We start from the raw sequence: 16,928 nt of genomic DNA, 5'->3' as shown, positions 1-16,928 counted from the left end.
GGGCTGGAAGTGTGTGTGTGTGCACAGGCCGTGAGTTTCAAAACGTCTGAGTGACTCCAGGAAGAGGGAAGACGCAGAGGGACTGGAAGTGTGTGCTTGTGAACAGTCTGTGAGTCTTAAAAACATCTGAGTGGTTCCAGGAAGAGGGAATAGGCAAAGGGGCTGGAAGTGTGCTTCTGTGCACAAACCTGTGAGTTTTAAAAACGTTCGATTGAATCCAGGAAGAGGGAAGCGGCAGAGGGGCTGGAAGTATGTGTGTACACACAGGCTGTGAGTCTTTAAAAAGTCTTGTTGAATCCAGGAAGTGGGAAGAGGAAAAGGGGCTGGAAGTGTGTTCCTGTGCACAGGCTGTGAGTCTTAAACATGTCTTATTGAATGTGTGCGCACAGGCTGTGAGTCTTAAAAACATCTGAGTGGCTCCAGAAAGAGGGAATAGGCAAAGGGGCTGAAAGTGTGCGTCTGTGCACAAACCTGTCAGTTTTAAAAACGTCTGATTGAATCCAGGAAGAGGGAATAGGCAAAGGGGCTGGAAGTGTGTGGGTGCAGAGGCTGTGAGTCTTAAAAACCTCTGAGTGTCTCCAGGAAGAGAGAAGAGGCAAAGAGGCTGGAAGTGTGTTCGTGTGTACAGCCTGTGAGTCTTAAAAATGTCTGAGTGACTCCAGGAAGAGGGAAGAGGCAGAAGGGCTAGAAGTGTGTGCGTGTGCATAGTCTGTGAGTCTTAAAAACCTCTGAGTGACTCCAGGTAAGAGGGAAGAGGCAGAGGGGCTGGAAGTATTTGTGCGCATAGGCTGTGAGGTTTAAAAACGTTCGATTGAATCCAGGAAGAGGGAAGCGGCAGAGGGGCTGGAAGTATGTGTGTACACACAGGCTGTGAGTCTTAAAAAAGTCTTGTTGAAATCAGGAAGTGGGAAGAGGCAAAGGGGCTGGAAGTGTGTGGGTGCAGAGGATGTGAGTCTTAAAGACTTTTGAGTGACTACAGGCAAAGGGGTTGGAAGTGTGTTCGTGTGCACAGGCTGTGAGTCTTAAAAACATCTAATTGGATCCAGGAAGAGAGAATAGGCAAAGGGGCTGGAAGTGTGTTCCTGTGCACAGGCTGTGAGTCTTAAACACGTCTTATTGAATCCAGGAAGAGGCAGAGGGGATGGACGTGTGTGCGTGTGCACAGGCTGTGAGTCTTAAAAACCTCTGAGTGACTACAAGAAGAGGGAAGAGGCAGAGGGGCTGGAAGTGTGTTCCTGTGCACAGGCTGTGAGCCTTAAACACGTCTTATTGAATCCAGGAAGAGGCAGAGGGGATGGACGTGTGTGCGTGTGCACAGGCTGTGAGTCTTACAAACTTCTGAGTGACTACAAGAAGAGGGAAGAGGCAGAGGGGCTGGAACTGTGTGTTTGTGTGCACAGAGTGTGAATTTTAAAAATGTCTAATTGAATCTAGAGAGAGGGAATAGGCAAAGGGGCTGGACGTGTGCGTCTGTGCACAAACCTTTGAGTTTTAAAAACGTCTGATTGAATCCAGGAAGAGGGAAGAGGCATAGGGGCTGGAAGTGTGTTCGTGTGTACAGGCTGTGAGTCTTAAAAATGACTGAGTGACTCCAGGAAGAGGGAAGAGGCAGAAGGGCTGGAAGTGTTTGCGTGTGCATAGTCTGTGAGTCTTAAAAACTTCTAAGTGACTCCAGGTAAGAGGAAAAGAGGCAGAGGGGCTTTAACTGTGTGTTTGTGTGCACAGGCTGTGAATTTTAAACATGTCTTGTTGAATTCAGGAAGTGGGAAGAGGCAAAGGGGCTGGAAGTGTGTGGGTGCAGAGGATGTGACTCTTAAAGACTTCTGAGTGACTACAGGCAGAGGGGCTGTAAGTGTGTGCGTGTGCACAGGCTGTGAGTTTTAAAAACGTCTGAGTGACTCCAGGAAGTGGGAATAGGCAAAGGGTCTGGACGTGTGCGTCTGTGCACAAACCTGTGAGTTTTAAAAACGTCTGATTGAATCCAGGAAGAGGGAAGAGGCAGAGGGACTGGAAGTGTGTCCTTGTGAACAGTCTGTGAGTCTTAAAAACATCTGAGTGTCTCCAGGAAGAGGGAAGAGGCATAGGGGCTGGAAGTGTGTTCGTGTGTACAGGCTGTGAGTCTTAAAAATGACTGAGTGACTCCAGGAAGAGGGAAGAGGCAGAAGGGCTGGAAGTGTTTACGTGTGCATAGTCTGTGAGTCTTAAAAACATCTAAGTGACTCCAGGTAAGAGGGAAGAGGCAGAGGGGCTGGAACTGTGTGTTTGTGTGTACAGGCTGTGAATTTTAAAAATGTCTTGTTGAATCCAGGAAGTGGGAAGAGGCAAAGGGGCTGGAAGTGTGCGTCTGTGCACAAACCTGTGAGTTTTAAAAACGTCTGATTGAATCCAGGAAGAGGGAAGAGGCAGAGGGACTGGAAGTGTGTCCTTGTGAACAGTCTGTGAGTCTTAAAAACATCTGAGTGGCTCCAGGAAGAGGGAAGAGGCAGAGGGGCTGGAAGTGTGTGTGTGTGCACAGGCCGTGAGTTTCAAAACGTCTGAGTGACTCCAGGAAGAGGGAAGACGCAGAGGGACTGGAAGTGTGTGCTTGTGAACAGTCTGTGAGTCTTAAAAACATCTGAGTGGTTCCAGGAAGAGGGAATAGGCAAAGGGGCTGGAAGTGTGCTTCTGTGCACAAACCTGTGAGTTTTAAAAATGTTCGATTGAATCCAGGAAGAGGGAAGCGGCAGAGGGGCTGGAAGTATGTGTGTACACACAGGCTGTGAGTCTTAAAAAAGTCTTGTTGAATCCAGGAAGTGGGAAGAGGAAAAGGGGCTGGAAGTGTGTTCCTGTGCACAGGCTGTGAGTCTTAAACATGTCTTATTGAATGTGTGCGCACAGGCTGTGAGTCTTAAAAACATCTGAGTGGCTCCAGAAAGAGGGAATAGGCAAAGGGGCTGAAAGTGTGCGTCTGTGCACAAACCTGTCAGTTTTAAAAACGTCTGATTGAATCCAGGAAGAGGGAATAGGCAAAGGGGCTGGAAGTGTGTGGGTGCAGAGGCTGTGAGTCTTAAAAACCTCTGAGTGTCTCCAGGAAGAGAGAAGAGGCAAAGAGGCTGGAAGTGTGTTCGTGTGTACAGCCTGTGAGACTTAAATATGTCTGAGTGACTCCAGGAAGAGGGAAGAGGCAGAAGGGCTAGAAGTGTGTGCGTGTGCATAGTCTGTGAGTCTTAAAAACCTCTGAGTGACTCCAGGTATGAGGGAAGAGGCAGAGGGGCTGGAAGTATTTGTGCGCATAGGCTGTGAGGTTTAAAAACGTTCGATTGAATCCTGGAAGAGGGAAGAGGCAAAGGGGCTGGAAGTGTGTGGGTGCAGAGGATGTGAGTCTTAAAGACTTTTGAGTGACTACAGGCAAAGGGGCTGGAAGTGTGTTCGTGTGCACAGGCTGTGAGTCTTCAAAACATCTTAGTGACTCCAGGAAGAGGGAATAGGCAAAGGGTATGGACGTGTGCGTCTGTGCACAAACCTGTGAGTTTTAAAAACGTCTGATTGAATCCAGGAAGAGGGAAGAGGCAGAGGGACTGGAAGTGTGTCCTTGTGAACAGTCTGTGAGTCTTAAAAACATCTGAGTGGCTCCAAGAAGAGGGAATAGGCAAAGGGGCTGGAAGTGTATGGGTGCAGAGGCTGTGAGTCTTAAAAACCTCTTAGTGTCTCCAGGAAGAGGGAAGAGGCATAGGGGCTGGAAGTGTGTTCGTGTGTACAAGCTGTGAGTCTTAAAAATGACTGAGTGACTCCAGGAAGAAGGAAGAGGCAGAAGGGCTGGAAGTGTTTGCGTGTGCATAGTCTGTGAGTCTTAAAAACATCTAAGTGACTCCAGGTAAGAGGGAAGAGGCAGATGGGCTGGAACTGTGTGTTTGTGTGCACAGGCTGTGAATTTTAAAAATGTCTTGTTGAATCCAGGAAGTGGGAAGAGGCAAAGGGGCTGGAAGTGTGCGTCTGTGCACAAACCTGTGAGTTTTAAAAACGTCTGATTGAATCCAGGAAGAGGGAAGAGGCAGAGGGACTGGAAGTGTGTCCTTGTGAACAGTCTGTGAGTCTTAAAAACATCTGAGTGGCTCCAGGAAGAGGGAAGACGCAGAAGGACTGGAAGTGTGTGCTTGTGAACAGTCTGTGAGTCTTAAAAACATCTGAGTGGTTCCAGGAAGAGGGAATAGGCAAAGGGGCTGGAAGTGTGCTTCTGTGCACAAACCTGTGAGTTTTAAAAACGTTCGATTGAATCCAGGAAGAGGGAAGCGGCAGAGGGGCTGGAAGTATGTGTGTACACACAGGCTGTGAGTCTTAAAAAAGTCTTGTTGAATCCAGGAAGTGGGAAGAGGAAAAGGGGCTGGAAGAGTGTTCCTGTGCACAGGCTGTGAGTCTTAAACATGTCTTATTGAATGTGTGCGCACAGGCTGTGAGTCTTAAAAACATCTGAGTGGCTCCAGAAAGAGGGAATAGGCAAAGGGGCTGAAAGTGTGCGTCTGTGCACAAACCTGTCAGTTTTAAAAACGTCTGATTGAATCCAGGAAGAGGGAATAGGCAAAGGGGCTGGAAGTGTGTGGGTGCAGAGGCTGTGAGTCTTAAAAATCTCTGAGTGTCTCCAGGAAGAGAGAAGAGGCAAAGAGGCTGGAAGTGTGTTCGTGTGTACAGCCTGTGAGTCTTAAAAATGTCTGAGTGACTCCAGGAAGAGGGAAGAGGCAGAAGGGCTAGAAGTGTGTGCGTGTGCATAGTCTGTGAGTCTTAAAAACCTCTGAGTGACTCCAGGTAAGAGGGGAGAGGCAGAGGGGCTGGAAGTATTTGTGCGCATAGGCTGTGAGGTTTAAAAACGTTCGATTGAATGCAGGAAGAGGGAAGCGGCAGAGGGGCTGGAAGTATGTGTGTACACACAGGCTGTGAGTCTTTAAAAAGTCTTGTTGAATCCAGGAAGTGGGAAGAGGCAAAGGGGCTGGAAGTGTGTGGGTGCAGAGGATGTGAGTCTTAAAGACTTTTGAGTGACTACAGGCAAAGGGGCTGGAAGTGTTTGCGTGTGCATAGTCTGTGAGTCTTAAAAACATCTAAGTGACTCCAGGTAAGAGGGAAGAGGCAGAGGGGCTGGAACTGTGTGTTTGTGTGCACAGGCTGTGAATTTTAAAAATGTCTTGTTGAATCCAGGAAGTGGGAAGAGGCAAAGGGGCTGGAAGTGTGCGTCTGTGCACAAACCTGTGAGTTTTAAAAACGTCTGATTGAATCCAGGAAGAGGGAAGAGGCAGAGGGACTGGAAGTGTGTCCTTGTGAACAGTCTGTGAGTCTTAAAAACATCTGAGTGGCTCCAGGAAGAGGGAAGAGGCAGAGGGGCTGGAAGTGTGTGTGTGCACAGGCCGTGAGTTTCAAAACGTCTGAGTGACTCCAGGAAGAGGGAAGACGCAGAGGGACTGGAAGTGTGTGCTTGTGAACAGTCTGTGAGTCTTAAAAACATCTGAGTGGTTCCAGGAAGAGGGAATAGGCAAAGGGGCTGGAAGTGTGCTTCTGTGCACCAACCTGTGAGTTTTAAAAATGTTCGATTGAATCCAGGAAGAGGGAAGCGGCAGAGGGGCTGGAAGTATGTGTGTACACACAGGCTGTGAGTCTTTAAAAAGTCTTGTTGAATCCAGGAATTGGGAAGAGGAAAAGGGGCTGGAAGTGTGTTCCTGTGCACAGGCTGTGAGTCTTAAACATGTCTTATTGAATGTGTGCGGACAGGCTGTGAGTCTTAAAAACATCTGAGTGGCTCCAGAAAGAGGGAATAGGCAAAGGGGCTGAAAGTGTGCGTCTGTGCACAAAAGTGTCAGTTTTAAAAACGTCTGATTGAATCCAGGAAGAGGGAATAGGCAAAGGGGCTGGAAGTGTGTGGGTGCAGAGGCTGTGAGTCTTAAAAACCTCTGAGTGTCTCCAGGAAGAGAGAAGAGGCAAAGGGGCTGGAAGTGTGCTTCTGTGCACAAACCTGTGAGTTTTAAAAACGTTCGATTGAATCCAGGAAGAGGGAAGCGGCAGAGGGGCTGGAAGTATGTGTGTACACACAGGCTGTGAGTCTTAAAAAAGTCTTGTTGAATCCAGGAAGTGGGAAGAGGAAAAGGGGCTGGAAGTGTGTTCCTGTGCACAGGCTGTGAGTCTTAAACATGTCTTATTGAATGTGTGCGCACAGGCTGTGAGTCTTAAAAACATCTGAGTGGCTCCAGAAAGAGGGAATAGGCAAAGGGGCTGAAAGTGTGCGTCTGTGCACAAACCTGTCAGTTTTAAAAACGTCTGATTGAATCCAGGAAGAGGGAATAGGCAAAGGGGCTGGAAGTGTGTGGGTGCAGAGGCTGTGAGTCTTAAAAATCTCTGAGTGTCTCCAGGAAGAGAGAAGAGGCAAAGAGGCTGGAAGTGTGTTCGTGTGTACAGCCTGTGAGTCTTAAAAATGTCTGAGTGACTCCAGGAAGAGGGAAGAGGCAGAAGGGCTAGAAGTGTGTGCGTGTGCATAGTCTGTGAGTCTTAAAAACCTCTGAGTGACTCCAGGTAAGAGGGGAGAGGCAGAGGGGCTGGAAGTATTTGTGCGCATAGGCTGTGAGGTTTAAAAACGTTCGATTGAATCCAGGAAGAGGGAAGCGGCAGAGGGGCTGGAAGTATGTGTGTACACACAGGCTGTGAGTCTTTAAAAAGTCTTGTTGAATCCAGGAAGTGGGAAGAGGCAAAGGGGCTGGAAGTGTGTGGGTGCAGAGGATGTGAGTCTTAAAGACTTTTGAGTGACTACAGGGAAAGGGGCTGGAAGTGTGTTCGTGTGCACAGGCTGTGAGTCTTAAAAACATCTGAGTGACTCAATGAAGAGGTAAGAGGCAGAGGGGCTGGAGGTTAGTGCGTGTGCACAAGCTGTGAGTTTTAAAAATGGCTGAGTGACTTCAGGAAGAGGGAAGAGGCAGAGGGGCTGGAAGTGTGTGTGCGCACAGGCTGTGAGGCTTAAAAACATCTGAGTGGCTCCAGGAAGAGGGAATAGGCAAAGGGGCTGGAAGTGTGCGTCTGTGCACAAACCTGTGAGTTTTAAAAACGTATGATTGAATCCAGGAAGAGGGAATAGGCAAAGGGGCTGGAAGTGTGTGCGTGTGAACAGTCTGTGAGTCTTAAAAACATCTGAGTGACTCCAGGAAGAGGGACTAGGTAAAGGGTCTGGACGTGTGCGTCTGTGCACAAACCTGTGAGTTTTAAAAACGTCTGATTGAATCCAGGATGAGGGAAGAGGCAGAGGGACTGGAACTGTGTCCTTGTGAAGAGTCTGTGAGTCTTAAAAACATCTGAGTGGCTCCAGGAAGAGGGAATAGGCAAAGGGGCTGGAAGTGTGCTTCTGTGCACAAACCTGTGAGTTTTAAAAACGTCTGATTGAATCCAGGAAGAGGGAATCGGCAAAGGGGCTGGAAGTGTATGGGTGCAGAGGCTGTGAGTCTTAAAAACCTTTTAGTGTCTCCAGGAAGAGGGAAGAGGCAGAAGGGCTGGAAGTGTGTGCGTGTGCATAGTCTGTGAGTCTTAAAAACTTCTAAGTGACTCCAGGTAAGAGGGAAGAGGCAGAGGGGCTGGAACTGTGTGTCTTTGTGTGCACAGGCTGTGAATTTTAAACATGTCTTGTTGAATTCAGGAAGTGGGAAGAGGCAAAGGGGCTGGAAGTGTGTGGGTGCAGAGGATGTGACTCTTAAAGACTTCTGAGTGACTACAGGCAGAGGGGCTGTAAGTGTGTGCGTGTGCACAGGCTGTGAGTTTTAAAAACGTCTGAGTGACTCCAGGAAGTGGGAATAGGCAAAGGGTCTGGACGTGTGCGTCTGTGCACAAACCTGTGAGTTTTAAAAACGTCTGATTGAATCCAGGAAGAGGGAAGAGGCAGAGGGACTGGAAGTGTGTCCTTGTGAACAGTCTGTGAGTCTTAAAAACCTCTGAGTGGCTCCAGGAAGAGGGAAGAGGCAGAGGGGCTGGAAGTGTGTCCTTGTGAACAGTCTGTGAGTCTTAAAAACCTCTGAGTGGCTCCAGGAAGAGGGAAGAGGCAGAGGGACTGGAAGTGTGTCCTTGTGAACAGTCTGTGAGTCTTAAAAACCTCTGAGTGGCTCCAGGAAGAGGGAATAGGCAAAGGGGCTGGAAGTGTATGGGTGCAGAGGCTGTGAGTCTTAAAAACCTCTTAGTGTCTCCAGGAAGAGGGAAGAGGCATAGGGGCTGGAAGTGTGTTCGTGTGTACAGGCTGTGAGTCTTAAAAATGACTGAGTGACTCCAGGAAGAGGGAAGAGGCAGAAGGGCTGGAAGTGTTTGCGTGTGCATAGTCTGTGAGTCTTAAAAACATCTAAGTGACTCCAGGTAAGAGGGAAGAGGCAGAGGGGCTGGAACTGTGTGTTTGTGTGCACAGGCTGTGAATTTTAAAAATGTCTTGTTGAATCCAGGAAGTGGGAAGAGGCAAAGAGGCTGGAAGTGTGCGTCTGTGCACAAACCTGTGAGTTTTAAAAACGTCTGATTAAATCCAGGAAGAGGGAAGAGGCAGAGGGACTGGAAGTGTGTCCTTGTGAACAGTCTGTGAGTCTTAAAAACATCTGAGTGGCTCCAGGAAGAGGGAAGAGGCAGAGGGGCTGGAAGTGTGTGTGTGCACAGGCCGTGAGTTTCAAAACGTCTGAGTGACTCCAGGAAGAGGGAAGACGCAGAGGGACTGGAAGTGTGTGCTTGTGAACAGTCTGTGAGTCTTAAAAACATCTGAGTGGTTCCAGGAAGAGGGAATAGGCAAAGGGGCTGGAAGTGTGCTTCTGTGCACAAACCTGTGAGTTTTAAAAACGTTCGATTGAATCCAGGAAGAGGGAAGCGGCAGAGGGGCTGGAAGTATGTGTGTACACACAGGCTGTGAGTCTTAAACAAGTCTTGTTGAATCCAGGAAGTGGGAAGAGGCAAAGGGGCTGGAAGTGTGTGGGTGCAGAGGATGTGAGTCTTAAAGACTTTTGAGTGACTACAGGCAAAGGGGCTGGAAGTGTGTTCGTGTGCACAGGCTGTGAGTCTTAAAAACATCTGAGTGACTCAACGAAGAGGTAAGAGGCAGAGGGGCTGGAGGTTAGTGCGTGTGCACAAGCTGTGAGTTTTAAAAATGGCTGAGTGACTTCAGGAAGAGGGAAGAGGCAGAGGGGCTGGAAGTTTGTGTGCGCACAGGCTGTGAGGCTTAAAAACATCTGAGTGGCTCCAGGAAGAGGGAATAGGCAAAGGGTATGGACGTGTGCGTCTGTGCACAAACCTGTGATTTTTAAAACGTCTGATTGAATCCAGGAAGAGGGAAGAGGCAGAGGGACTGGAAGTGTGTCCTTGTGAACAGTCTGTGAGTCTTAAAAACATCTGAGTGGCTCCAGGAAGAGGGAATAGGCAAAGGGGCTGGAAGTGTGCTTCTGTGCACAAACCTGTGAGTTTTAAAAACGTCTGATTGAATCCAGGAAGAGGGAATCGGCAAAGGGGCTGGAAGTGTATGGGTGCAGAGGCTGTGAGTCTTAAAAACCTCTTAGTGTCTCCAGGAAGAGGGAAGAGGCATAGGGGCTGGAAGTGTGTTCGTGTGTACAGGCTGTGAGTCTTAAAAATGACTGAGTGACTCCAGGAAGAGGGAAGAGGCAGAAGGGCTGGAAGTGTTTGCGTGTGCATAGTCTGTGAGTCTTAAAAACATCTAAGTGACTCCAGGTAAGAGGGAAGAGGCAGAGGGGCTGGAACTGTGTGTTTGTGTGCACAGGCTGTGAATTTTAAAAATGTCTTGTTGAATCCAGGAAGTGGGAAGAGGCAAAGAGGCTGGAAGTGTGCGTCTGTGCACAAACCTGTGAGTTTTAAAAACGTCTGATTAAATCCAGGAAGAGGGAAGAGGCAGAGGGACTGGAAGTGTGTCCTTGTGAACAGTCTGTGAGTCTTAAAAACATCTGAGTGGCTCCAGGAAGAGGGAAGAGGCAGAGGGGCTGGAAGTGTGTGTGTGCACAGGCCGTGAGTTTCAAAACGTCTGAGTGACTCCAGGAAGAGGGAAGACGCAGAGGGACTGGAAGTGTGTGCTTGTGAACAGTCTGTGAGTCTTAAAAACATCTGAGTGGTTCCAGGAAGAGGGAATAGGCAAAGGGGCTGGAAGTGTGCTTCTGTGCACAAACCTGTGAGTTTTAAAAACGTTCGATTGAATCCAGGAAGAGGGAAGCGGCAGAGGGGCTGGAAGTATGTGTGTACACACAGGCTGTGAGTCTTAAAAAAGTCTTGTTGAATCCAGGAAGTGGGAAGAGGAAAAGGGGCTGGAAGTGTGTTCCTGTGCACAGGCTGTGAGTCTTAAACATGTCTTATTGAATGTGTGCGCACAGGCTGTGAGTCTTAAAAACATCTGAGTGGCTCCAGAAAGAGGGAATAGGCAAAGGGGCTGAAAGTGTGCGTCTGTGCACAAACCTGTCAGTTTTAAAAACGTCTGATTGAGTCCAGGAAGAGGGAATAGGCAAAGGGGCTGGAAGTGTGTGGGTGCAGAGGCTGTGAGTCTTAAAAACCTCTGAGTGTCTCCAGGAAGAGAGAAGAGGCAAAGAGGCTGGAAGTGTGTTCGTGTGTACAGCCTGTGAGTCTTAAAAATGTCTGAGTGACTCCAGGAAGTGGGAAGAGGCAGAAGGGCTAGAAGTGTGTGCGTGTGCATAGTCTGTGAGTCTTACAAACCTCTGAGTGACTCCAGGTAAGAGGGAAGAGGCAGAGGGGCTGGAAGTATTTGTGCGCATAGGCTGTGAGGTTTAAAAACGTTCGATTGAATCCAGGAAGAGGGAAGCGGCAGAGGGGCTGGAAGTATGTGTGTACACACAGGCTGTGAGTCTTAAACAAGTCTTGTTGAATCCAGGAAGTGGGAAGAGGCAAAGGGGCTGGAAGTGTGTGGGTGCAGAGGATGTGAGTCTTAAAGTCTTTTGAGTGACTACAGGCAAAGGGGCTGGAAGTGTGTTCGTGTGCACAGGCTGTGAGTCTTAAAAACATCTGAGTGACTCAACGAAGAGGTAAGAGGCAGAGGGGCTGGAGGTTAGTGCGTGTGCACAAGCTGTGAGTTTTAAAAATGGCTGAGTGACTTCAGGAAGAGGGAAGAGGCAGAAAGGCTGGAAGTGTGTGTGCGCACAGGCTGTGAGGCTTAAAAACATCTGAGTGGCTCCAGGAAGAGGGAATAGGCAAAGGGTATGGACGTGTGCGTCTGTGCACAAACCTGTGATTTTTAAAACGTCTGATTGAATCCAGGAAGAGGGAAGAGGCAGAGGGACTGGAAGTGTGTCCTTGTGAACAGTCTGTGAGTCTTAAAAACATCTGAGTGGCTCCAGGAAGAGGGAATAGGCAAAGGGGCTGGAAGTGTGCTTCTGTGCACAAACCTGTGAGTTTTAAAAACGTCTGATTGAATCCAGGAAGAGGGAATCGGCAAAGGGGCTGGAAGTGTATGGGTGCAGAGGCTGTGAGTCTTAAAAACCTCTTAGTGTCTCCAGGAAGAGGGAAGAGGCATAGGGGCTGGAAGTGTGTTCGTGTGTACAGGCTGTGAGTCTTAAAAATGACTGAGTGACTCCAAGAAGAGGGAAGAGGCAGAAGGGCTGGAAGTGTTTGCGTGTGCATAGTCTGTGAGTCTTAAAAACATCTAAGTGACTCCAGGTAAGAGGGAAGAGGCAGAGGGGCTGGAACTGTGTGTTTGTGTGCACAGGCTGTGAATTTTAAAAATGTCTTGTTGAATCCAGGAAGTGGGAAGAGGTAAAGGGGCTGGAAGTGTGCGTCTGTGCACAAACCTGTGAGTTTTAAAAACGTCTGATTGAATCCAGGAAGAGGGAAGAGGCAGAGGGACTGGAAGTGTGTCCTTGTGAACAGTCTGTGAGTCTTAAAAACATCTGAGTGGCTCCAGGAAGAGGGAAGAGGCAGAGGGGCTGGAAATGTGTGTGTGCACAGGCCGTGAGTTTCAAAACGTCTGAGTGACTCCAGGAAGAGGGAAGACGCAGAGGGACTGGAAGTGTGTGCTTGTGAACAGTCTGTGAGTCTTAAAAACATCTGAGTGGTTCCAGGAAGAGGGAATAGGCAAAGGGGCTGGAAGTGTGCTTCTGTGCACAAACCTGTGAGTTTTAAAAACGTTCGATTGAATCCAGGAAGAGGGAAGCGGCAGAGGGGCTGGAAGTATGTGTGTACACACAGGCTGTGAGTCTTAAAAAAGTCTTGTTGAATCCAGGAAGTGGGAAGAGGAAAAGGGGCTGGAAGTGTGTTCCTGTGCACAGGCTGTGAGTCTTAAACATGTCTTATTGAATGTGTGCGCACAGGCTGTGAGTCTTAAAAACATCTGAGTGGCTCCAGAAAGAGGGAATAGGCAAAGGGGCTGAAAGTGTGCGTCTGTGCACAAACCTGTCAGTTTTAAAAACGTCTGATTGAGTCCAGGAAGAGGGAATAGGCAAAGGGGCTGGAAGTGTGTGGGTGCAGAGGCTGTGAGTCTTAAAAACCTCTGAGTGTCTCCAGGAAGAGAGAAGAGGCAAAGAGGCTGGAAGTGTGTTCGTGTGTACAGCCTGTGAGTCTTAAAAATGTCTGAGTGACTCCAGGAAGAGGGAAGAGGCAGAAGGGCTAGAAGTGTGTGCGTGTGCATAGTCTGTGAGTCTTAAAAACCTCTGAGTGACTCCAGGTAAGAGGGAAGAGGCAGAGGGGCTGGAAGTATTTGTGCGCATAGGCTGTGAGGTTTAAAAACGTTCGATTGAATCCAGGAAGAGGGAAGCGGCAGAGGGGCTGGAAGTATGTGTGTACACACAGGCTGTGAGTCTTAAACAAGTCTTGTTGAATCCAGGAAGTGGGAAGAGGCAAAGGGGCTGGAAGTGTGTGGGTGCAGAGGATGTGAGTCTTAAAGACTTTTGAGTGACTACAGGCAAAGGGGCTGGAAGTGTGTTCGTGTGCACAGGCTGTGAGTCTTAAAAACATCTGAGTGACTCAACGAAGAGGTAAGAGGCAGAGGGGCTGGAGGTTAGTGCGTGTGCACAAGCTGTGAGTTTTAAAAATGGCTGAGTGACTTCAGGAAGAGGGAAGAGGCAGAAAGGCTGGAAGTGTGTGTGCGCACAGGCTGTGAGGCTTAAAAACATCTGAGTGGCTCCAGGAAGAGGGAATAGGCAAAGGGTATGGACGTGTGCGTCTGTGCACAAACCTGTGATTTTTAAAACGTCTGATTGAATCCAGGAAGAGGGAAGAGGCAGAGGGACTGGAAGTGTGTCCTTGTGAACAGTCTGTGAGTCTTAAAAACATCTGAGTGGCTCCAGGAAGAGGGAATAGGCAAAGGGGCTGGAAGTGTGCTTCTGTGCACAAACCTGTGAGTTTTAAAAACGTCTGATTGAATCCAGGAAGAGGGAATCGGCAAAGGGGCTGGAAGTGTATGGGTGCAGAGGCTGTGAGTCTTAAAAACCTCTTAGTGTCTCCAGGAAGAGGGAAGAGGCATAGGGGCTGGAAGTGTGTTCGTGTGTACAGGCTGTGAGTCTTAAAAATGACTGAGTGACTCCAGGTAAGAGGGAAGAGGCAGAGGGGCTGGAACTGTGTGTTTGTGTGCACAGGCTGTGAATTTTAAAAATGTCTTGTTGAATCCAGGAAGTGGGAAGAGGTAAAGGGGCTGGAAGTGTGCGTCTGTGCACAAACCTGTGAGTTTTAAAAACGTCTGATTGAATCCAGGAAGAGGGAAGAGGCAGAGGGACTGGAAGTGTGTCCTTGTGAACAGTCTGTGAGTCTTAAAAACATCTGAGTGGCTCCAGGAAGAGGGAAGAGGCAGAGGGGCTGGAAGTGTGTGTGTGCACAGGCCGTGAGTTTCAAAACGTCTGAGTGACTCCAGGAAGAGGGAAGACGCAGAGGGACTGGAAGTGTGTGCTTGTGAACAGTCTGTGAGTCTTAAAAACATCTGAGTGGTTCCAGGAAGAGGGAATAGGCAAAGGGGCTGGAAGTGTGCTTCTGTGCACAAACCTGTGAGTTTTAAAAACGTTCGATTGAATCCAGGAAGAGGGAAGCGGCAGAGGGGCTGGAAGTATGTGTGTACACACAGGCTGTGAGTCTTAAAAAAGTCTTGTTGAATCCAGGAAGTGGGAAGAGGAAAAGGGGCTGGAAGTGTGTTCCTGTGCACAGGCTGTGAGTCTTAAACATGTCTTATTGAATGTGTGCGCACAGGCTGTGAGTCTTAAAAACATCTGAGTGGCTCCAGAAAGAGGGAATAGGCAAAGGGGCTGAAAGTGTGCGTCTGTGCACAAACCTGTCAGTTTTAAAAACGTCTGATTGAGTCCAGGAAGAGGGAATAGGCAAAGGGGCTGGAAGTGTGTGGGTGCAGAGGCGGTGAGTCTTAAAAACCTCTGAGTGTCTCCAGGAAGAGAGAAGAGGCAAAGAGGCTGGAAGTGTGTTCGTGTGTACAGCCTGTGAGTCTTAAAAATGTCTGAGTGACTCCAGGAAGAGGGAAGAGGCAGAAGGGCTAGAAGTGTGTGCGTGTGCATAGTCTGTGAGTCTTAAAAACCTCTGAGTGACTCCAGGTAAGAGGGAAGAGGCAGAGGGGCTGGAAGTATTTGTGCGCATAGGCTGTGAGGTTTAAAAACGTTCGATTGAATCCAGGAAGAGGGAAGCGGCAGAGGGGCTGGAAGTATGTGTGTACACACAGGCTGTGAGTCTTAAAAAAGTCTTGTTGAGTCCAGGAAGTGGGAAGAGGCAAAGGGGCTGGAAGTGTGTGGGTGCAGAGGATGTGAGTCTTAAAGACTTTTGAGTGACTACAGGCAAAGGGGCTGGAAGTGTGTTCGTGTGCACAGGCTGTGAGTCTTAAAAACATCTGAGTGACTCAACGAAGAGGTAAGAGGCAGAGGGGCTGGAGGTTAGTGCGTGTGCACAAGCTGTAAGTTTTAAAAATGGCTGAGTGACTTCAGGAAGAGGGAAGAGGCAGAGGGGCTGGAAGTGTGTGTGCGCACAGGCTGTGAGGCTTAAAAACATCTGAGTGGCTCCAGGAAGAGGGAATAGGCAAAGGGTATGGACGTGTGCGTCTGTGCACAAACCTGTGATTTTTAAAACGTCTGATTGAATCCAGGAAGAGGGAAGAGGCAGAGGGACTGGAAGTGTGTCCTTGTGAACAGTCTGTGAGTCTTAAAAACATCTGAGTGGCTCCAGGAAGAGGGAATAGGCAAAGGGGCTGGAAGTGTGCTTCTGTGCAAAAACCTGTGAGTTTTAAAAACGTCTGATTGAATCCAGGAAGAGGGAATCGGCAAAGGGGCTGGAAGTGTATGGGTGCAGAGGCTGTGAGTCTTAAAAACCTCTTAGTGTCTCCAGGAAGAGGGAAGAGGCATAGGGGCTGGAAGTGTGTTCGTGTGTACAGGCTGTGAGTCTTAAAAATGACTGAGTGACTCCAAGAAGAGGGAAGAGGCAGAAGGGCTGAAAGTGTTTGCGTGTGCATAGTCTGTGAGTCTTAAAAACATCTAAGTGACTCCAGGTAAGAGGGAAGAGGCAGAGGGGCTGGAACTGTGTGTTTGTGTGCACAGGCTGTGAATTTTAAAAATGTCTTGTTGAATCCAGAAAGTGGGAATAGGCAAAGGGGCTGGAAGTGTGCTTCTGTGCACAAACCTGTGAGTTTTAAAAACGTTCGATTGAATCCAGGAAGAGGGAAGCGGCAGAGGGGCTGGAAGTATGTGTGTACACACAGGCTGTGAGTCTTAAAAAAGTCTTGTTGAATCCAGGAAGTGGGAAGAGGAAAAGGGGCTGGAAGTGTGTTCCTGTGCACAGGCTGTGAGTCTTAAACATGTCTTATTGAATGTGTGCGCACAGGCTGTGAGTCTTAAAAACATCTGAGTGGCTCCAGAAAGAGGGAATAGGCAAAGGGGCTGAAAGTGTGCTTCTGTGCACAAACCTGTGAGTTTTAAAAACGTCTGATTGAATCCAGGAAGAGGGAATCGGCAAAGGGGCTGGAAGTGTATGGGTGCAGAGGCTGTGAGTCTTAAAAACCTCTTAGTGTCTCCAGGAAGAGGGAAGAGGCATAGGGGCTGGAAGTGTGTTCGTGTGTACAGGCTGTGAGTCTTAAAAATGACTGAGTGACTCCAAGAAGAGGGAAGAGGCAGAAGGGCTGGAAGTGTTTGCGTGTGCATAGTCTGTGAGTCTTAAAAACATCTAAGTGACTCCAGGTAAGAGGGAAGAGGCAGAGGGGCTGGAACTGTGTGTTTGTGTGCACAGGCTGTGAATTTTAAAAATGTCTTGTTGAATCCAGGAAGTGGGAATAGGCAAAGGGGCTGGAAGTGTGCTTCTGTGCACAAACCTGTGAGTTTTAAAAACGTTCGATTGAATCCAGGAAGAGGGAAGCGGCAGAGGGGCTGGAAGTATGTGTGTACACACAGGCTGTGAGTCTTAAAAAAGTCTTGTTGAATCCAGGAAGTGGGAAGAGGAAAAGGGGCTGGAAGTGTGTTCCTCTGCACAGGCTGTGAGTCTTAAACATGTCTTATTGAATGTGTGCGCACAGGCTGTGAATCTTAAAAACATCTGAGTGGCTCCAGAAAGAGGGAATAGGCAAAGGGGCTGAAAGTGTGCGTCTGTGCACAAACCTGTCAGTTTTAAAAACGTCTGATTGAATCCAGGAAGAGGGAATAGGCTAAGGGGTTGCAAGTGTGTGGGTGCAGAGGCTGTGAGTCTTAAAAACCTCTGAGTGTCTCCAGGAAGAGAGAAGAGGCAAAGAGGCTGGAAGTGTGTTCGTGTGTATAGCCTGTGAGTCTTAAAAATGTCTGAGTGACTCCAATAAGAGGGAAGAGGCAGAGGGGCTGCAACTGTGTGTTTGTGTGCACAGGCTGTGAGTCTTAAAAACCTCTGAGTGACTCCAGGTAAGAGGGAAGAGGCAGAGGGGCTGGAAGTATTTGTGCGCATAGGCTGTGAGGTTTAAAAACGTTCGATTGAATCCAGGAAGAGGGAAGCGGCAGAGGGGCTGGAAGTATGTGTGTACA

This window comes from Natrix helvetica (assembly GCF_964273705.1).
Source record: "Natrix helvetica genome assembly, chromosome: W".
Lineage (NCBI taxonomy): Eukaryota > Metazoa > Chordata > Lepidosauria > Squamata > Natricidae > Natrix > Natrix helvetica.
The sequence above is the reverse complement of the archived record's forward strand: the minus strand, read 5'-3'. Positions refer to the sequence as shown.